The 15038-nt window shown below is 39.0% G+C and overlaps 1 pseudogene; it reads right to left on the reverse strand.

Annotated features, from left to right (window-relative positions):
* Positions 1-14323: 14323 nt before the first annotated feature.
* LOC117705628 (T cell receptor alpha variable 9-2 pseudogene) lies at positions 14324-14824 on the reverse strand (annotated as a pseudogene).
* Positions 14825-15038: the final 214 nt, after the last annotated feature.

Consider the following 15038-nt stretch of genomic DNA (forward strand, 5'->3'; position numbering starts at 1 on the left):
AAATGGGTGTGAAGCATTCTCAGACCTAAAGCTAAAGTCTTGTGTAACTCAGCTATGTAATTGCTGGGTATATATCTGAAGGACTCTGTATTTCACTAATAAACTTGCTCAAACATGTTTATTACTACTCTATTCAAAATTTCAGGGGATAAAAGAATCCTAGATATTTATTAACAAAAGATTGTATAGTGAGAACTTGGTGGAGATGTACATCTATCTCTAGATAGATAGATATATAGATACATACATAAATAGATGATAGATAGATAGATAGACATCTTGATAGATGAATATTATTCAAAAATAAAGAAAATGAAATTATAAAATTTTCATGAGAATGCACAATTTAAAAGTACTATACTGGGTTATTAAAACTCAGAGAGACAAATACATGCAAACATAAGCTTCTAATTTTTATTTATATTGAGAAGGCTAGGCTGATTCCATGATGGACTTCAAATTGGCAGTTAAGGAGACTAGGCCTAAAAACTGAACAAGTCCAGGCAAGCCCATGCAAGGCAACTACTAATAGGAAAACAAACAAACAAACAAACAAACAAACCCCAGGCTCCAGCCTTCACACTCTGATAATGGTTCTGGAATGGCTGGAGACAGAGGGAGATAAAGCGCATTTGCTCCAGAATTTCTCAGCAACAGTTTCCATCCTTCACACTCAAGAATTCCAGTGTGCTTTAAATCAAGCCTGTGAGCTCACTTGGTTTTCTATCTTGGTAATGGGAAACCCCAGCATGCTGAACCTCTGCAGAATAAAACACTCTTTGCACTTACATACAATTTGAATCAGAAGTATCATTCTTCTGTAAATCATGGACCCTTACAATATATAGTCATGTGAATATGAGTGTGTGCAGATGCCAGGAAACTAGAGAACTGCCCACAGGAGGAGAAAAGAAGCATTGAGGAAGATGAGTGGGAAGGAATAGAACACGTGATATAGAAGTGGAAGAGGAGACACTGGGAGCAAGAAGGTTTAAGTGGGATTAGGGAACTGGGAGAGGACAGAGGGGATTTGTTTAGAGACTCAACCAAAAGTAAATATGTATGAAACTGCCAGAGAGAAACCTGCTACATTATAAACTAGTTTTTAAAACATTAAAGCAAATATCTTTTAATTGAAAATTTTAAAAATCAAGGAAGGCACAGTGCTGTAGAGGTGAAGGTGATCTTTATAGAATAGCAACTGGTGAGTCGCACAGCCCAGTATTGTCTTTTAACTCACCAGCATGTGTACATTAAGACTCTGTAAATAGTTGTATAACCACCAGCATGTGAGAAGAGAAAAATGAAAAATATTTCAACCAAACCAAAGTGGACCGTTCCCTTCAGGATTACTTAATTTCAAAATGTTAAAATACTTTGTGAATCAATGAAGCCCTCTCTACTCTTACTATTAATTCCCATTACAGAAGCAGTGGTGCTAGCAATTACTGTAACTAAAGCTGTTATACCAGCAATAATCAAGCCCACTATCTTCTTGCTTCTTCTTAAAGCCTGACTCATTTCTTCCAGTACTTGCAAGCTATTTTAGAATACCAAGGTTCTGTGATACTCAGGGCACTAAAACAAAAGCTAGTTGATAGACCTCCATAACTGACATGCTGGATGTCAAAACACAAACACAATTAGAAGGTGTACAATCAATACAACTTACATTAAATACTGTAGAAGAAACAAAAGTAGTTTTAACTTGAAAATTAAAAGAGCTTTAACACATATGCTAACACCTGTTTGAAATCCAGATCCTGCCCCAACTTTATCTCTTGTTAGCATAACATCATAGAGAACTGCAGCTAATTTCCATATATGTCCCTGAAAATGTTCAGAACCAGGCTTTCAAATGAAGACTGTTATTTCCAATATTGGATTGATTTCTAGACCAGTCTATGATTGAGTCTGAATAACTGGTCACATTTAACAACAATTCAAGAGGCATTATAACTTCTCCTTTTGATTCTCTATTCCACAGGTCAGCATCATTCTTTGTCCTGGCATCAGCATGTCTCACCCATTGCTCTGGTGGCCAGCCAACATGCTCCTTCAGCATCCTGCAGAAAAAACACAAACATACCCTCTTCCCCAGATCTAATACCTGATTGGGATCATGCCTTATGCAGGTAAGTGGATCCTTCCCTTTCACATATGCATAAGTATGCCTAGTTGTAGAGCGCCATAGACACTCAGCAGAAAGTTCCTTAGCATCCAAATTTTTAAAAAAATTAAATAAAAAATAAAAATAATATGATTTAAATAAATTTCTGGTGTACAGAGGTATATCTCCCCTTTTTTATTTTATGAAGATATTTTTTAAATATCTTCATAAAATAAAAAGTTTTATTTTATGTTTTAAAGTTCCATGGGCCCGTTCCACAGTGTCTTGTCCTTGACAATTATGAGAAATCCCCGTAATATGGGTAGTGTTAAATTGCTGCTAAAGAGTCTCAAATGTTTGAATGCCATAGCCAGTTCCATTATTTGTTTGTTTGTTTGTTTGTTTGTTTGTTTTTCTTTTCTTTTTTATTATTAGGTACTTTATTTATCTACATTTCAGATGTCATCCCCTTTCCCCATTCCTCACCCCCAGAAACCCCTTAACTCACGCTCCCTCCTCCTATTTCTAGGAGGGTGTGTCCCCACCCACCCACTCACTCCCACCTCCCATCCCTCAAATTTCCCCTCGCTGGGGCATGCAGCCTTCAAAGGACCAAGGCCCTCCTCTCCTACTGATGCCCAACAAGTCCATCCTTCTTTACAAATACAGCTAGAGACATGGGTCCCTCTATGTTTGTTCCCAGGCTAGCTGTTTAGACGCAGGGAGTTCTGGTTGGTTGGTATTGTTGCTCTCCCCATGGGGCCACAAGACCCTTCAACTCCTTCAGTCTTCTCTATAACACCTCCACTGGGAACCCGGTGGTCAGTTTGATGGTTAGCTGTGAGCATCTGCCTCTGTATATGTCAGGCTCTGGCAGTGCCTCTTAGTAGATAGGTATGTCAGGCTCCTGTCAGCATGCACTTCTGGACATCCACAACAGTATTTGCATATCGTGACTGCATCTCACAGTGACAATCTCTGGATGGTCTCTCCTCCAGATTCTGCCCCATGCATTGTCTCATATTTGCTTCTGTGAGTACTTTGTTACTCCTTCTAAGAAGGGCCTAAGCACCCACACTTTGGTCTTTCTTTTTCTTGGGCTTTATGTGGTCTGTGAGTTATGGCTTAGGTATTGTGAGATTTTGGGCTAATATCCACTTATCAATGAGTGCAACCATGTGTGTTCTTTTGTGATTGGGTTACCTCAATTAAGAGGATATTTTCCAGTTCCATCCATTTGCCTAAGAATTTCATTAATTCATTGTTTTTAATAGCTGAGTAATACTTCATTGTGTAAATGTACCACATTTTCTGTATTCATTCCTCTATTGAAGGACATCTGGGTTCTTTCCAGGTAGTGGCTGTTATAAATAAGGCTGCTATGAACATAGTGGAGCATGTGTCCTGGTTATTTTTTGAAGCATCTTTTGGGTATATGCCCAGGAGTACTATCGCTGGATCCACAGGTAATATTATGTCCAATTTTCTAAGGAACTGCCTGACTGATCTCCAGAGTGGTTGTACCAGCTTACAATCCCACAAACAGTGGAGGAGTGTTCCACTTTCTCCACATCCTTGCCAGCATCTGCTGTCATCTGAGTTTTTAATCTTAGCCATTCTGACCAGTATAAGGTGGAATCTCAGGGTTGTTTTGATTTGCATTTACCTAATGACTAAAAATGTTGAAAATTTCCTTAGGTGCTTCACGGCCATTCGATATTCCTCAGTTGAAAATTTTTGTTGAGTTCCATACCCCAATTTTTGATAGGGTTATTTGACTGTCTGGAATCTAATTTCTTGAGTTCTTCATGAATTTTAGATATTAGCCCTCTATTGGATGTAGGATTGGTAAAGATCTTTTGCCAATCTGTGGGTAGCCATTTTGTCCTATGACAGTATCCTTTGCCTTACAGAAGCTTTGCAATTTTATGAGGTCCCATTTGTCAGCTCTTGATCTTAGAGCATAAGCCATTGGTGTCCTGTTCAGGAACTTTTCCCCTATGCCCATGTGTTCGAGATTCTTCCCACTTTCTCTTCTATTAGTTTCAGTGTGTCAGATTTTATATAGAGGTCCTTGATCCACCTGGACTTGAGTTTTGTACAAAGAGAAAAGAATGGATTGATTTGCATCTTCCTACATGCTGACCTTCAGCTCAACCAGCACCACCTGTTGAAAATGCTGTCTTTTTTCCACTGGACAGTTTTAGCTCCTTTGTCAAAGATCAAGTGGCTATAGGTACATGAGTTCATTTCTTGGTCTTCTATTCTATTCCATTGATTTTCTTGCCTATCTCTGTACCACTACTATGAAGTTTTTGATATCCTGGGTTTTTTGTTATTCCAAATGAATTTGAGAATTTCTCTTTCTAACTCTGTAAAGAATTGAGTTGGGATTTTAATGGGGATTGCATTGACTCTGTAGATTGCTTTTGGCAAGATGGCCATTTTTACCATATTAATCCTGCCAATCCATGAGCATGGGAGATCTTTCCATCTTCTGAAATCATCTTCAATTTCTTTCTGCAGGGACTTGGCATTCTTGTCATACAGATCTGTCCTTGCTTGGTTATATTCACACCAAGGTATTTTATGTTATTTGTAACTATTGTGAAGGGTATCATTTCCCTAATTTTTTTTTTCTCAGCTGGCTTATCCATTTAGTAGAGGAAGGCTACTAGTTTGATTTACTTAATTTTATACCCAGCCACTTTGCTGAAGTTGTTTATCAGGGTTAGGAGTTCTCTGGTGGAAGTTTTAGCACCACTTAAGTATACTATCATATCATCTGCAAATAGTGAAATTTTGACTTCTTTCTTCCCAATTTTTATCCCTTTGATCCACTTTGGTTGCCTAATTGCTCTCACTAGAACTTTGAGGACTATACTGAATAACTAGGGAGAGAGTGGGCAGCCTTGTCTAGTCCATAATCTTAGTGGGATTGCTTCAAGTTTCTCTCCATTTAGTTTGATGTTGGTTACTGGTTTGCTGTATAATGCTTTTACTATGTTTACGTATGGGCCTTGAGTTCCTGTTCTTTCCAAGGCTTTTACCATGAAGGGATGTTGAATTTTGTCAAATGCTTTCTCAGCATCTAGTGAGATGATCATGTGGTTTTTTTTTTTCCTTGAGTTTGTTTATATAGTGGATTACATTGATGGATTTCCCTATATTGAACCATCCCTGCATTCCTGGGATAAAGCCTACTTGATCATGATGGATAATTGTTTTGATGTGTTCTTGGATTCGGTTTGCAGGAATTTTATTGAGTGTTTTTGCATCAATATTCATAAGGGAGATTGATCTGAAGTTCTCTTTCTTTGTTGGGTCTTTGTGTGGTTTAGGTATGAGCATGATTGTAGCATCATAGAACGAATTAGGTAGTGTTCCTTCTGTTTCTATTTTGTGAAATAGTTTATAGAGAATTAGTATTAGGTATTCTTTGAAGGTCTGCTAGAATTCTGTACTAAACCCATCTGGTCCTGGGCTTTTTTTTTTTTTTTTTTTTTTTTTTTGGTTGAAAAAATATTAGTGACTGCTGGTATTTCTTTAGTTGGTATAAGACTGTTTAGATGGTTTATCTGCTCCTGATTTAACTTTGGTACCTGGTATCTGTCTAGAAAATTGTCCATTTCATTCAGGTTTTCCAATTTTGTTGAGTATAGGCCTTTGTAATAGGATCTATGATTTTTAAACTTCCTCAGTTTCTGTTGTTAAGTCTACTTTTTCAGTTCTGATTTTATTAATTTGGATACTGTCTCTGTGCTGTTTGTTTAGTCTGGCTAAGGATTTATCTATCTTGTTGATTTTCTCAAAGAACCATCTCTTGGTTTTGTTGATTCTTTGTATAGTTCTTTTTTGCTTCTACTTGATTGATTTCAGCCCTGAGTTTGATTATTTTCTGCTGTCTACTCTTCTTGGGTGCATTTGCTTATTTTTGTTCTAGAGCCTTCAGGTGTGGGGAGCCAACAGAAGGCGGCTATCATCCTTGCAGCCATCTGGAGCCATATACCCTGATAAGAGACTTGATTAGAATAGCCTACAACAGCTGAGCACACTCTGATAACATCTTATTTTAGATACCCAGGATTTTCTCTTGGGTGTGTGAGACTTAAAGGTGTGTGACTTAAGGGTGTGACTTAGAGATCAGATTTAGAGACAAGACCTAAGGGCATGGCTTAAAGGCGTGACTTAAAGTCATGGTTTAGACATGAGACATATAAAAGGCAAGAGGCAGACAGAAGTATTAGGCACTTGGAGTAGGCACTTGATTATTAGGTATTAGGCACTTAGCACTTGGAAGAAGTAACTTGGAACTTGGAAGCACTAGGGACTAGAAACTAGGGACTAGAAACTCAAGACTTGGGACTTGGACTAGGAAGAGAGACTAAAGAATAAACAGGATTGAATCACACTTTGTCTGGGCTCCATTCTTCGAGTCAGCCCTCACTCTCTCTCTTGCTGAACCCCGACCCTCAGACCAGAGCAGCTTGGGGCAGTGTAGGCTCTAACAATTTAGCCCCCAAGGCTTTTGGCAGTGCTGGTTCAAACACTGACAGAGCGGTCCCCAACATTTTGGCCCCCAAGCATGGGCCAGAGCGGTTCACAACATTCAGATATGCTGTCAAAGTGCTAGTGTTGCTCTGTCCGTTTTTTGTTTTAGTTTTTGGGTTTTGGTTTTTGTTTTTTTTGTAGCCACTTAGAGTTATGAGTTTTTCTCTTGGCACTGCTTTCATGGAGTCCCACAAGTTTTGGTATGATGTGTCCTCATTTTCATTAAATTCTAAAAAGTCTTTAATGTCTTTCTTTATTTCTTCCCTGACCAAGTTATCATTCTGTAGAGCATTGTTCAGTTTCCATGTGTATGGTATGTGGGCTTTCCCTTTATTTTATCATCATTGAAGACCAGCCTTAGTCTGTGGTGATCTGATAGGATGCATGGGATTATTTCAACCTTCTTGTATCTGTTGAGGCCTGTTTTGTGACCAATTATATATATGGTCTATTTTGGAGAAGGTGCCATGAGATGCTGAGAAAAATGTATATTCTTTTGTTTTAGGGTGAAATGTTCTATAGATATCTGTTGAATCCATTTACTTTATAACTTCTGTTAGTTTCACTGTGTCTCTGTTGAGTTTGTTTCCATAATCTGTCCATTGCTGAGAGTGGGGTGTTGAAGTCTCCCACTATTATTGAATGAGGTGCAATACGTGCTTTGAGCTTTACTAAAGTTTCTTTTATGAATGTGGGTGTCCTTGCATTTGGTGCATAAAAGTTCAGACTTGAGATTTCATCTTGGTTGATTCTTCCTTTGATGAGTATGAAGTTCCCATTCTTATCTTTCTTGATAACTTCTGGTTGAAAGTCAATTTTATTAAAAATTAGAATGACGACTCCAGCTTGTTTCCTGGGACCATTTGCTTGGAAAATTGTTTTCCAGCCTTTTATTCTGAGGTAGTGTCTGTCTTTGTCACTGATGTGCATTTTCTGAATGCAACAAAATGTTGGGTCCTGTTTATATATCCAGTCTATTAGTCTATATCTTTTTATTGGGGAATTGAGTTCATTGATGTTAAGAGATATTAACGAGAAGTGATTGTTGCTTCCTCTTATTTTTGTATTAGAAGTGGATTTATGTTTGTGTGGCTATCTTCTTTTGGGTTTGTTGGAAGAAGATTACTTTCTTGCTCTTTCTAGGGTATAATTTTCATCCTTGTGTTGGTGGTTTCTCTCTATTATCCTTTATAGGGCCGGAACTGTGGAAAGATATTGTGTAAATTTGGTTTTGTCATGGAATATCTTGGTTTCTCCATCAATAGTGATTGAGAGTTTTGCTGGGTATAGTAGTCTGGGCTGACATTTGTGTTCTCTTAGGGTCTGTATGATATCAGTCCAGGATCTTCTGACTTTTATAGTCTCTGGTGAGAAGTCTGGCATAATTCTTATAGGTCTGCTTTTATAAGTTACTTTGCCTTTTTCCCTTACTGCATTTAATATTCTTTCTTTGTTTTGTGCACTTGGTATTTTGATTATTATGTGATAGGAGGAATTTCTTCTCTGATTTAGTCTATTTGGAGTTCTGTAGGCTTCTTGTATGTTCATAGGCATCTTTCTTTAGGTTAGGGAAATTTTCTTCTATAATTTTGTTGAAGATATTTATGGCCTTTTAAGTTGGGAATCTTCGCTTTCTTCTATACCTATTATCCTTAGATTTGGTCTTCTCATTGTGTCCTGGATTTCCTGGATATTTTGGGTTAGGAGTTTTTTTGCATTTTGTATTTTCTTTGACAGTTGTGTCAATGTTTTCTCTGGTATCTTCTGCACATGAGATTCTCTCTTCTATCTCTTGTATTCTGTTGGTGATGCTTGCATCCATGACTCCTGATCTCTTTTTTAGGTTTTCTATCTCCTGGGTAGTCTCCCTTTGTGATTTCTTTTTTGTTTCTACTTCCATTTTTATGTCCTGAATCATTTTGCTCAATTCCTTCACCTGTTTGTTTGTGTTTTCTTGCAATTTTTTAAGGGATTTTGTGTTTCCTCTTTAAGGGCTTCTCCTTGTTTACATGTGTTCTCCTGTATTTCTTTGAGAGAGTTACTTATGTCCTTCTTTAGTCTTCTTCTATCATCATCATGAGAAGTGATTTTTAAATCTGAATCTTGCTTTTCTGGTGTCATTGGGTATTCAGGACTTGCTATCATAAGAGAACTAGGTTCTGATGATGCCAAGTAACCTTAGTTTCTGTTGCTTATGTTCTTGCACTTGCCTTTCACCATCTGGATATTTCTAGTGCTACCTTCACTCACTATTTCTGACTGGAGCCTGTCTGTTCTGTTATCTATGTCAGAACTCCTCAGAGTCCAGCTGTCTCTGTGATCCTGTGATCTTAAGACCTCTGGTTGTGATAGCTCCTGGGAGTCAGGGTGCTTCTGGGCTCCTGAAATCCTAGTGTGCCCAAGCTCCTGAGTTCCTGTGATCCTATTATCTTATGTTCTCATGTGTTAGAGCTCCTGGGAGTCCAGCCTCCTCTGGGTTTTGGGGGGTTGAGTGTAGAGCTGAAGCCTTAGGGCTGTTCCAGGGGTAGGCATAGACAGGAAGGGTCCTGTGCCACTGGCTTTGAGGGAATTTGTGGCTCCTGGCAGGTCCCAAATTAGTCCCAGTTCGGGGGGGGGGGGTTTGCTTACTCACCTACATGCCTGAGTGGTGTGTTGGAACTCCTGGGAGTCCAGCTTCTTCTGAGTTTGAAGGGGTTTGCTGAAGAAGTGAAGCCTTTACTAGAAGCAATATTGAAGGCTGAAGAAGTATATAAATGTGGCTGACAAAATATAGACATAACAAATGAGTGATAATTACTGGAGCACAGAGAATGACAAGAATGAAAACAATAAAAATATAACAAAATGACTAAACCTTTCAATAATAACCCAGACCCAGAAATACAAATGACTCATTCTCTGATCTGTTTTTCCACACACCAGCACGGTAAAAGGAACCAAGCGAGAAGAGCTCCAGAGAGGGGGATAGCAGGAAATAGAGGATATGAAAGAGGAGATGGAAAGGTGAGGAGGAGGGAGATTTAATTGGGGAGAAAAAGGGAAGTGAGCACAGAAGCATAGGGAGGGGGAGAAACAGAAGAAATGATGTTTGATAATTCCTTAAGGAACTGTATTATTTCATGTTCACCTAAAATTACTCTCTCACACACACACAGACACACACACACCTGAAATAAAGTTGTGTCACTTGGGTTGACAATTCTCCCTGAAGAACCATTAGCAATTTATCTAACAAAAACCTCAGTTGAGTTATAGATTGCCACCTACTCATTTGAATGTGCTTTTTGTTCCAGAAATTTTATGTGTGCTGTTCAGTTGCTAGTATAAGATCCCTCCATTTTTTATGTACACACATATAGCTATGAACATGCTCTTAGAACCACCTTATTTGTGCCAATCAGTGTACATTGTTTTCATTTCATCTAACTACAGAATTGTAGAAGTCACTACATTGACCCATTTTTCATGTAATAATGAGTTCCTCAGTTCTCATGAGTTTGCAAGCTTTCTGTTGTTTCTGATGGTGGTGGTATTCATAATGTTTAAAAACTATGGTGGATATTGTTTCAGGTTTCTTATATATGTTGGGATTTGTTTTGTGTCTGAGTATGTGGTCAACTTTGAAGAAAGTTCCTTGAGGTTCTGACAAGAAGATATATTCTTCTGTGTTTGAGTGAGTTACATTTGGTTTGTGACATAAGTTAACTCCTCCATTTTTCTCTGTAGTTTTTTTTCACTATGACTTGTCTGTTGGTGAAAGTAGGGTACTGAGGTCACCCACTATCCGTTTGTGATGGTCGATATGTGATTTAAGCTGAAGTTGTGTTCCTTTTATGAACTTGTGTATCCTCACTTTGGGTGCATAGGTGTTAAGAATTGCAATGTCCTCTTGGTGGAGTTTTCCTTTGATGAGTATATAGGATCCTTCCATATCTCTTCTGAGTAGTTTTGGTTTGAGGTCTGCTTCGTCAGATATCAAAATAACTACACCAGCTTACTTCTTATATCCAGTTCTTGGAATAACTTTTTCAATCCTTTCACCCTGAGGTAATGTCTATCTTTGGTGTTAGCTGTGTTATTTGGATGCAGCAGGAGGATGGGTCCTGTTTTGTAACCAATTCTATTAGTCTCATTCTTTTTATTGTGGATTTGAGACCATTTGATATTAAGAGTCATCAGTGAGCAGTATTTGTTGATTCTCAGTATTTGTTATGTGGTACGGACATTTCCTTGTGTTTTATGTTTCTTAGGTTTTTGTTTGTTTTGTTTGTTTTGCTGTTCTAACATTATTTATTCCTTGTTTTACTGGGTGAAGTTATCCTCTTCAGGCTGAAGTTTTCCTTCTAGCACCTATGTAAAGCTGAAATTGTAGATAAATTTTGTTTAATTTGACTTATATTTTAACTCTCTTTCTCCATCTATGATGATGGAAATTTTTTCTGGGTATAGTAGACTAGGTAGCATGTGTTGTGGGGAGCCTACAGAAGGCGGCTATCACCCTTGCAGCCATCTTGCACCATATACCCTGATAAGAGACTTGATTACATCAGCCTACAACAGCTGAGCATACTCTGATAACATCTTGCTTTAGATACCCATGATATTCCCTTGGGTGTGTGAGACTTAAAGGTGTGTGACTTAAGGGTGTGACTTAGAGATCAGATTTAGAGACAAGACCTAAGGGCATGATTAAAGGCATGACTTAGAGGCATGGCTTAGAAGTGAGACATATAAAAGGCGAGAAGCAGACAAAAGAGTAACAGATTATTAGGTACTCCAGAGTACAACTTGGAACTAGGAATTAGGTTAGAGAGTACAACTTGGAGTACAACTTAAAGTAGGAACTAGGCACTTGAGTCTTGGCACTTGGAAGAAGAGCTTGGAAGTAGGTATTGGGCACTTAGCACTTGGAAGAAGTAACTTAGAACTTGGAGGCACTAGGGACTAGTAACTAGGGTCTAGGAACTCAAGACTTGGGACTTGGACTAGGAAGAGAGACTGAAGAATAAACAGGACTGAATCACACTCTGTCTGGTCTCCATTCTTCTCCAGTCTGTCCTCACTCTCTCTCTTGCTGAACCCAGACCCATGGACCTGAGCAGCTTGGGGCAGTGCAGGCTCTAACAGTTTAGCCCCCAAAGCTTTTGGCAGTGCGGGTTTCAACACTGACAGGACGGTCTGAGACATTTTGGCCCCCAAACATGGGATAGTGCAGTTCTCAACATTTCTGGCCCCCAAGCTTGGCCTCAACATTTTTTGGTGCCCAATGTTGGGCAACTCAGGGCCACAACAATATGTATTCTCTTAGACTTTCTAGAAAAACAGTCCAAAGTGTTTTGGAATTTATAGTCTCCACTGAGAAGTCAGATGTTATTCTAAGAAGTCTGCTTTTATATGTTATTCCTTATATATGGCTTCTTTTTCTTGTACCATTTAATATCTATTCCTTGTTCTGTAAATAAGTATTCTGATTGTCATGTAACATGAGACTTTCTTTTCTAGCCCAGCCTATCTGATGTTCTCTATATTCCTTGAGCCTTGATAAATACCCTTTTTTAGGGTTGGGCATTTAAGTTACATGATGCTGTTGAAAACAATTTCTGTGCCTTTGAACTTTCTTATTATTGTTCATAGAAATTGTTTTTTCAAAGTATTCTAGATTTCTTGCATGTTTTATGCCTGGATATTTTCAGATTTAACATTTTCTTGGACCAAATTTATATTGTCTTGTTGGGACCTGCACTAGCCCCACATTGGGCGCCAAAAAATGTTGAGGCCTAAGCTTGAGTCCCTGTGCAGGTGCCAAAAATGTTGGGAACCAGGCAAAATGTTGAGGCCTGGGCTGCCCCGTGTTTGGAGGCCACTGTATCACGGCCCAAACTGCCGCTCCAGTCCGAGGGTCGGGATTCAGCAAGAGAGGGAGTGAGGTTGGTCGGGAGGAATGGAGACCAGACAGAGTGTGTTTCAATCCCGTTTATTCTTCAGTCTCTCTTCCACTAGTGTCTCCTAAAAGTGTCTTATTCTCTACTGTCTGCCTCTGCCTTTTATATACTTTTATACTGTCTCACTTCTAAGCCATGCCATTTGGTCACACATTTAATCATGCCCTTAGGTCTTGTCTCTAAATCTGATCTCTACACTTCTAAGTCATACTCTTAAGTTACACACCTTTAATCTCACACACCTTTAATCTCACACACCCAAGGTATCTAAACCAAGATTATCGAAGTGTGCTCAGTTGTTGTAGGCTACTGTAATCCAGGTCTCATGTCAGGGTATATGGCTCAAGATGGCTGCAAAGCTGATAGCCTCTTTCTGCTAAAAGTCGGCCCCCAACATTGTCTATCATGTCTTCAATTGACATGATTCTTTCTTCAATCTAATATGCTCTCTTAGTGAGGTTTGCCTCTGAGCTTCCTGTTTAAGTTTCTAAATTGTTTGTTTCCAGTTTCCTGTCAGGTTTTATTTTCTTTATTGATTCTACTTCCACTTATATATCGTGAACAGTTCTCCTCATTTTATCCCATTGTTTGTGTTTTAAAAGATTTCTTGAAGGAGTTCATTCATTTTCTCCTTCAAGATTTCTAACTTGTTCATAAAGGTTCTTCTGATGTCCTTGTCTTGTGCTTCAACTATATTGCGCTACTCAGAGCCAACTATAGTAAATTATCTAGGCTTCGGTTGAGACATATTAGCCTGGCTGTTACTAATTGTTTTATGCTAGAATCTAGGCATCTGTGTTTGGGATCACAATAAGTCTTAGTGCTGATATCTGGTCTTGTCTCTGTTGGATGTGTGTTCTTATTTGATTCCTTGATTTCTGCTGAACCTTCTGGTTTTCATGTGAGTTCAATTGCTGTTGGTTGCCTTGTAAGTAATGCTTGTGACATCCTGCCAGGTGTGAATACTAGAGTTCAGGAATAACATGTTTCTTAGTATTGGGGACAGACACTTACGCACAGTGATAGGCTATGTATGGTGAGGGGATCCACAGTAGGTAGGTGAGGGGATCACAGTAGGTAGGAAATCCACAGTAGGTAGGAAATCAGAGTGTAACTTCAGGATCTTCTTAGTCCTCTGGGAATGGGCACAATGAGGGAGGAGAGGCCAAGCAGGTAGTCTGCTAGAAGCCTGGGGATGAGACTAGGTAGTTGAACTTAGAGAAGAGTAGGGACATTGAAAATCTGAAGATTGCCTACCTACCTCTGCCTTACTTTCTCCTTCCTTCTCTACCCATATTTCTTTGTTAGAAATTATGAGATATGAAAGGCTGTACCACTCTGATACTTGTCCTTCCATAGTATCAGCTAGAATTATCTAAATGCCACTTTTCCTGACATATTTGGCCCTCTATGTCATGCTGCAGATGACATGCAAAAACATGAAGATAATGACTGGTACATGGAGTTAAAGCAACTGACCATGTTACTGTTTCCATGGCTTTTCTGTGAAATCACTATTATCCCATGAGGAACCACTGATGTGCTAGGGTTTCAGTTTCCCATATAAAAATCCAGCTGTGTTAACATCTCTTTCTAGTTCTGCTCAGACCATTTGTATGATTTCCATCAACCAGAGAAAAACAGGGCACATAGCACAGACTGTGGGGAAAACAGAGTGATCCAAAAGCAGATGATAAAATGCCAGGCTTCTTTTTGCTTCTCAGAGTTTGTGTTCAGCTCCCCCTGCAGTTTCTGCCACTGTGTCATCCAGAGCACAGTAGTACACAGCCGAGTCTGACTCCTGCACTGAGGCTTTCTGCAAGTGGAAGGACGTGGTTCCTTTATCATACGTAGCTTCAAAACCTCGGCTGCTTCCCTTATTGTTGGCTGTTGTGACTTTCAAAAGGAGCTGTGGACCTTCTCCAGGATATTGGACATACCAGTAAAGAGTCGGGTATGTTGTGGATGAATAAGTGCAATTTATAAATAGAAAGTCATCTTCTGAGAGGGTCACTTGACCCTGTTTCTGGGTCACTGAGTCTCCACGGGTCTTCCTCATCCCTGGAGGAAGAAGAGGACATCTGTGTTACAATAAGGACAAATTTCATAGATAATTAAATATATTCTAACATCAGAGAAGAAAGAGTGGAAATTTTAAGTCACTTAACTTACCAAGCATGAACAGCAGCATCACAGTCACTAAAACTGGAGAAGTGTTCATGTTCAGTGTCAGCAGAGTGACGCTCTCAACTCTTCACATGAAGAAATAATGGAATGAAACAAAATAATGAACCTATGAAGCTTAAGTTTACACTGATATTGATCTTGTGTTAGGAAACTCCACCCCCTGGTGGACAAAAACTAAACTAGAGTTTAGCCCATCGGAACTTTCCTCATGCACAACTTCAGTAATTTTTTGTAACGTGTGACTTACA

This window comes from Arvicanthis niloticus, chromosome 3 (assembly GCF_011762505.2).
Source record: "Arvicanthis niloticus isolate mArvNil1 chromosome 3, mArvNil1.pat.X, whole genome shotgun sequence".
Taxonomy (NCBI): Eukaryota; Metazoa; Chordata; class Mammalia; order Rodentia; family Muridae; genus Arvicanthis; species Arvicanthis niloticus.